We start from the raw sequence: 6924 nt of genomic DNA on the forward strand, positions 1-6924 counted from the left end.
TTAATACCCATAATACCAATTTTATTTTGCATTACAACATTTTTCAACATCTCAGAATCACCAACTCTTTCCTTTTCCACTGCTTGGTTCCCTCACTCCCACCACTATAGCCCAAGACTTTAATCCACCCTCCCTTCCTCCTGGCATGCTCTCTTCTTCCAGCTAGAGACATGACTCATGCTGCCTGGTATTGTGCATCAATAGCCCAGGGATCTGACAGACCCCTAAAGTAGTTTGTTTCTGTATCCCTAATGGAAATAGACCCATGGTTTTTTGGCACTCAGATGCCTTGCAGTAATACATAATGACCCATCTGAATCTATCCCCCACAGTAGCACAGATTTATTGACAGATCACACACACAGTTTTGCTATGAAACAGCCCAGGAGCTCTTGTGAGCATTTTCTGATATTCCCAAGATGGAGCCTGAGGCAAAAATCTTTTTGTTTACATAAACATTGGAGGAAGACAAGTAAGAACAACGTTACAATTAACAAACATGTTGGTTTGAAAAACCTCTTCAGCCTCCCTATGCCTTACCAACCAGATCAGTGGTTCTGCATCATTTCTGCTGTGTGACCAGCAAAATACACAGAAAATCATCCTGAGACTTACCCTATTCTGTAATCCTTTGGTGATAGAAAAGCTCATGGGATTTGGGACACCGGAAGAAACAATGGGAAGTTTTGGGGTACTGTAGGGTAGGAGAGAGGTGGCTGGGTAGTATAGAGGGATGGCTGGCAGGGATGCTAGGTTTGAGGCTGGTTCTGGGTTTGTAGCTAACATCTCCAGTACACCCACCACAGTTCAGCTTTAGGATAGTGTCAGGTTTTACCTTAGCATGTGGTATCAACACAGACTATAATCTCTGGATATAAGACCAGAGAGCAAAAGAAAAGATGCCATCTCTCTACTCATATCCATGTAGGTGCGATCAATTACAAATTCAAGGCGTTTCACAGTTCCCAAGTGTTGGAGATTCTGGCTACTGCAATGTTCATCTGCGTACATGATTTGGATAGCTGGAGGTAAAAAGAGGTAGGAGTGGAGTGAGGGGGATCAAGTTCATTTAAGGTCACATGACAAGACACAGATGCACCTCTCTCACCATTTCACAGGCCTTGAGGCTACAGGATACATTTTAAAACATTCTTTACCCCCCAAAGATGCTTCCTTATTACTCTACAAATCTTTTCAGGTTTCATCAGGCCCATTTTTCACAGCTCTCGATGTCAGAATCACCCAAAGCCTTTCACAGCTCTCTTCATGTTACCATAATAAAAAAAAGAGATCACTGAAGAGTAGATACTGGATATGAAACGTTGAGATGTTAAGACCCACATATCTCCCGTTGCGCCGAACCTTAAAAGAGAAGGACACTGCCAATACTGAAATATAAAACAAAATAATTAGTTACAAATGCTGACATGCAGATAAAGACCAGCTAACATCTGATTTGTTTTTCAACAATCTTATCTTGCTTCTTGTCAAACTCTGTGAGCAATGCAATGCAATGAATGAATCCATGATACACCCAAATCTTGATTTCTCCATGCAGATCTGGACACCCCATCTCAAAAAAGATATATTAGACTTAGAAAAGGTGCAGAAAAGGGCAATGAAAACAGTTAGAGGTATGGACAGGTTTCCATACAAGGAGAGATTAAAGAGACTAGTCAGGTTAGAAAAGAGACAGCTAAGCAGGGATATGATAGAGGGCTATAAAATCATGTGTGGAGAAAGTGAATAAAACTGTTATTTATCGCTTCTCATAACACAAGAACTAGGTAGTCACTCAATTAAATTAATAGGCAGCAAGTTAAAAACAAACACAAGAAAGTACTTCTTGACGGCACACAGTCAATCGTGGAACTCATTGCCGGGAGATGTTGTGAAGCCCAAAAGTATAACTGGGTTCAAAAAAAGAATTAGAGAAGTTCATGGAGATTTGGTCCAAAAATGTCTATTAGCCAAAATGGTCAGGGACACAAATGCATGCTCTGGGTGTCCCTAAGCCTCTAACCCAGTGGGTCTCAAACTTTTGTACTGATGACCCCTTTCACATGGCAAGCATCTGAGTGAGAACCCCCCCCCCTTATAAATTAAAAACACTTTTTAATATATTTAACACCATTATAAATGCTGGAGGCAAAGTGGGGCTTGGGGTGGAGGCTGACAGCTTGCAACCCCCTGAGGTGTCCCGACCCCCAGTTTGAGAACCCCTGCTCTAACCAGAAGCTGGGACTGGATGACAGGGATCACTTGAAATTGCCCTGTGCTGTTAGTTCCCTCTGAAGTACCTGGCCCTGGACACTGTCTGAGACAGGATACTGGACTTGATGGACCATTGGTCTGATCCAGTATGAGCATTCTTATGAATGAACTAGCTGCCAACTTCACCAAAGAAAATTGCTCAGAAGCATGAAGTAACATATCTTCTACTACATCTCTTTGCACTCCATCTTCCCCTTTTCTTTTGTGTTCTTGTCATTGTCCCTTTTGGGTAGCCTTTGTCATGCATTTGCCTTCACCTGAACTTTTAATAATAGATAGATCCTAAGAAGGATCTTTGTTAGTTTCTGGCATTGGTTTGCATTATTATTATACAATGCATGGTTATTATACAATGTAACACCAGCCAAGTTTCATGAAAACTTAGCTGCCTCCTAGCAGAAATCTGATGACCACTCGCTGAGTAAACACTCATTCTGAACTCTAGCAATAACTGCCATAGTAATGGTACAAAACTGGGTTTTATTTTCTTTTAAGTCTGTGCACCTTGACATAAGACAAAATTCCATTACACAAGTTTTCCACTGCTTTAATAGTTTAAAATTCACAATATATTGAACTATACTGAATTTTACAGGCAAGTGGCATTTGTTACATGTAATACTAATAAGTTAAAATCTCACCTCTTTGCTGAATGTAACAATTCAAATCCTTCATTGATTTTGTCCAATGGTAATGTGTGGGTTATTAGCACATCTTGATTAAATTTTTTCTTCATATAACTAGACACTAATTTTGCCATAGAATCCTTGGTCTTCCCACCTGGAAAAACAAACAAAAAACCCCATACACAATGCACAGTTGAACAAACACAGTTTGAATAAGTAATGGTGAGACTCCTTGTCTCATCCTGAAGCACAGTGAGGACTTAAGGCAGTGGGACAGGTGTACGTGCTGAGAGAGGTTCAGTGAGCAAAGGAAGTCAACACACATCCTTCAGCTTGTGGACACCTAGATATGCTAAGGAGCATTATGCCATACTCTCCAGTGCATACACAGGACCGGATGCCTGAGGTGCTAGAACTCACAGATTTGCCCATGTTTGTCCACCTGTCACATCCTGTGTGACACCCAGACTGTAAGCTCACAGGGGAAGTGGCTCTCTTCTTTGTAATATGTCAATACAGCTACCGGCACAGTGAGGCCTGATCCCTGACTCAGGTTTACAGCTATTACCATAATACAAACAACATTACATAATACACCAGCAAGCCTGCAAATACAGGCCAAATTTTCAAAAGAGACTAGTGATTTCAGTGCCCAACATAAGCACCCTCCCTCTGAAAATCAGGCCTCTTTAAAGTGTCTGTCTTGGGCCCTAAAAACTGAGTTCTATTTTTGAAAATGTCAGCAACTGCAACTAAATGCAATTATCTGAATGTCTAATTATTAAAACACAGCTCAATGTCTGTATATTTCCAGATACATTTGTGTCTGCATCTATCTGGTACACCTCATGATTATTTTATTAAGAAAATGTGCAGAATGCTATTTTTAGTTGTATTTCTCTTTAAAAGGCATCAGATGACAAGTTGGAAGTTCTGAAACACACATTTTATGATTAAACAAAGCATAAAACACACTTTGTAAACAGGAGATTAGTGAATAATGAATATCAAACAAATAATATTTTTATTAGAGTACATTGGCTCCCATGAAAAGACGTATATTCGTGTGGCATGTGATCTACAACCCATTGAAATCAATGAGCCTCTTGAAGAACAACTATTCTCCAAACATTTGGGTGGGGAAAAAAAAATCTATTTGCAAGAATGTTCCTAAAACAGCACATAAAGGGGGCACAAATGTGGTTGAACGGAGCAGCCATTTGGAGTTTCCACGCTGTTTTCATGGTATTTACTAGCACAAATATTCAGATAGATATTTAATAAAATCATGGAAGGGAAAATGGAAATGTTTTATGATGTGCATAATAGATTGTACAAAATATGTGGCTGTGAATATGAGCCAGCTTTTCAAGCTTAGGCACATGCAGTTACACATGTACATATCCATATTTCTAGGCATAATTGTTTTTTTCTTCATGCAAACTTGGGTTTTCGTGTTCTACTCCGGCAGCAGCAGAATTACCATTCACTTTTGTATTCCATTATATACAGCAATAAAATAGCCAGACTAAACATTTCACAAGCAACTGAACAGGTTAACTAAGATGGAAATGTTCATCCACTTTTGGCACTTTTGCTTATCTCCATGTGCCATTAAGACTCTCTTCCCAGGGATGTCCAGTGAATGGCAGCATAGGGTCAAAGGATATCTAAAGAATGTGTTCCAATCATCATACACCTTCCAGAGCCCATGTGGCAGGATGCCAAGGTAGCTGCCTGGTTAAAAAATGAATTAAGACATCACACAGGTTATGAAAAAAACAACCTCCCCTCAGTATTACAGTGTAAATTTTGCCTGATGAAATAAATCTAAAGTCTATTATTTGGAGTCTGAAAATCTTTTATACATAAAAAATTAGCCTATCAAAAATACATTTTATCCAGCTCTTATTTATATAGCAAAATGCATCCTCCTCTCTGTATAAAACGCAGCCAAGACTTTGCCCTTGTTTCAGGGAGCTCTTACTTGAACTGGTCTTGAGGTTGGCCTGCAGATAAGGAGGCTCCTTGTTAGGAGTCTTGTGAAGAATACACAAATACCAAGTCCGGCCATCAGATGAAGACTACATTCATTAAGTCTGCTCTAACATTGGGCCACTAATGAGCAAAGAAAGTATGTGCCAACCTCACATACCATAGTAGCTACGCATCCAGTAACTTCAAAAGAATCGTCCACACCATGCCCAGTCATCTCAACCAGCACCTCCTGAATAGGTTTCTTGAAGTCCTGAGGATTGATGCATTCAGTGGCTCCTAAATCTCTAGCCTTGGCAAATGTATCTTTGTTGATGTCGATCCCAATGATCTGGGAAGGACCAGCTGCCTTACAGCCAACAACAACGGAGAGGCCAACTCCTTCCAAACCGAAGATGGCACAAGTTGAACCAGGTTTAACCTGCATAACAATAAAACAGGGGACTCCGTAAGAATCCATCCATAAATTGTAGTCCTGGAACACAGAGGGGAAAGTTTTCTGCTACATACAATGCATTAATATGCTAAGAAGGCAATTGTGCCATTTGTCCTTGAAAAATGTGTGCGCAAGTGCACCTGCACGCACGCACACACACACGTACTCACTTTGGGAGTATTAATGGCAGCCCCATAACCAGTGGAAAATCCACAGACAGACAGACTTTATCCTGAGGAGCAGCAACAAGAATTCTTGCTAGGGCAGAATCAGGCACAACTGGGTATTCTGAGAAGGTGCTGACGATCCACAGGAAATGGTGAATCTGCTGGTCTTGTGTGGCATGAGGTTCTGTGAATCAGAGAGGCCGCCAAAAGACATCTGGACTTGTCAGTAATATAAGGCATGACTAATATTGTCAGAATCACTGAGGGTGGGACTCAGGTAATGGAGAAATTGAAACTCATTGTGTCTTCTGCCAGCAGCTGGTGTTGGGATTCAAATAAGAGCAGTGGGGGAGGCCAAGAGGAACAAGACTTTGCTCCTAGAAAAAAAAAAAAACACGGAACAGATCTTGTCATAAGCATCTTCTGAACCACAGACTCTATATTAACCCCCCAGCAAACAAGTCTGCTGTCTTTTGCAGCTTTCCAATCAAGTTTTCAACAGACAGCATCGTACATAGAATAATCTGCTTCATCTATCAGCTGGAGATTGAGAAGGAGAGGTTACTTACCTTACAGTAATTTGAGTTTTTTGAGGCGTTTTGTCTCTACGAGCGTGCCACTATAGATTTGGACATACCTGTATGCTCTCAACTGGAGACTGCAAAGTAGTATTTATGGGCTTGCACCTGCCCAAAATGACGCCTCGTGCTCTAAATGGGGACATATAAGGAGGTGAGATCCTGCCATCCCTCAGTTCTCTCTCGATCATGAAGCCTCACTCCACAGCAGAGAGGAAGGAGGGTGGGAGATGGAGCATCCATCAGGACCAAACATCTCAAAGAACTCAAGTTACTGTGAGGTAAGTACTCTCTCCTTCTTTGAGTATATATCGCTATGGGTGCTCCACCAGAGGAGTCTCCCAACTCAGTGAGGAGGTAAGTCCAGGACAGTTCGAAAGACTGCATCATCAAAGGCTGTATAATTTCTGGAAGCAAGTAAGATAGTGTAATGCTTGGTAAAAGTCTGGAAAGAAGACCAGGTTGAAGTCCTGCACATTTCTATTATCATGGTGGTAAGGTATCAGTGGATGGAAGCACTCTTTTTCTTGACATCCTATAGAATTTGTTGCCAAAATGGCCCCACAAGTCCTAGTAACCCCATTAGGGAGGGGATAGAGGAAGGGTCTCCAATGATAGTCATACTTTCTGGGCCTCCAATGTCTGGTAGGATACCCAGGACCCTCTTCATTAGAGGGACTCAGAGGAGTACGACGGTATGGTGTTGGGATGTACCAAGATCTCAAGTCGGATGAATCCTCTCCTGAGCTAAAGTGATAGGGTGGGGGCTTAGGTGTCCTGGCTGGTATATGGAAGGCTAGAAACATAGACAAGTCTCAACTTACAACTGTCTGGACGATACCAGTGAG

At 41.3% G+C, this 6924-nt stretch overlaps 1 pseudogene across 1 annotated transcript; it reads right to left on the minus strand.

The window, feature by feature from the left end:
- Positions 1–5689, minus strand: LOC311520099 (alcohol dehydrogenase 1-like; annotated as a pseudogene). The gene is made up of 5 exons (XR_014714680.1): positions 5502–5689; positions 5056–5316; positions 4563–4637; positions 2916–3142; positions 1–1388 (listed from the first exon to the last, which is right to left on the minus strand). The product of XR_014714680.1 is annotated as an alcohol dehydrogenase 1-like (transcript).
- Between the last annotated feature and the right edge of the window lie 1235 nt (positions 5690–6924).

Source organism: Lepidochelys olivacea (genome assembly GCF_965140295.1).
Source record: "Lepidochelys olivacea isolate rLepOli2 genome assembly, chromosome: 4".
Taxonomy (NCBI): Eukaryota; Metazoa; Chordata; order Testudines; family Cheloniidae; genus Lepidochelys; species Lepidochelys olivacea.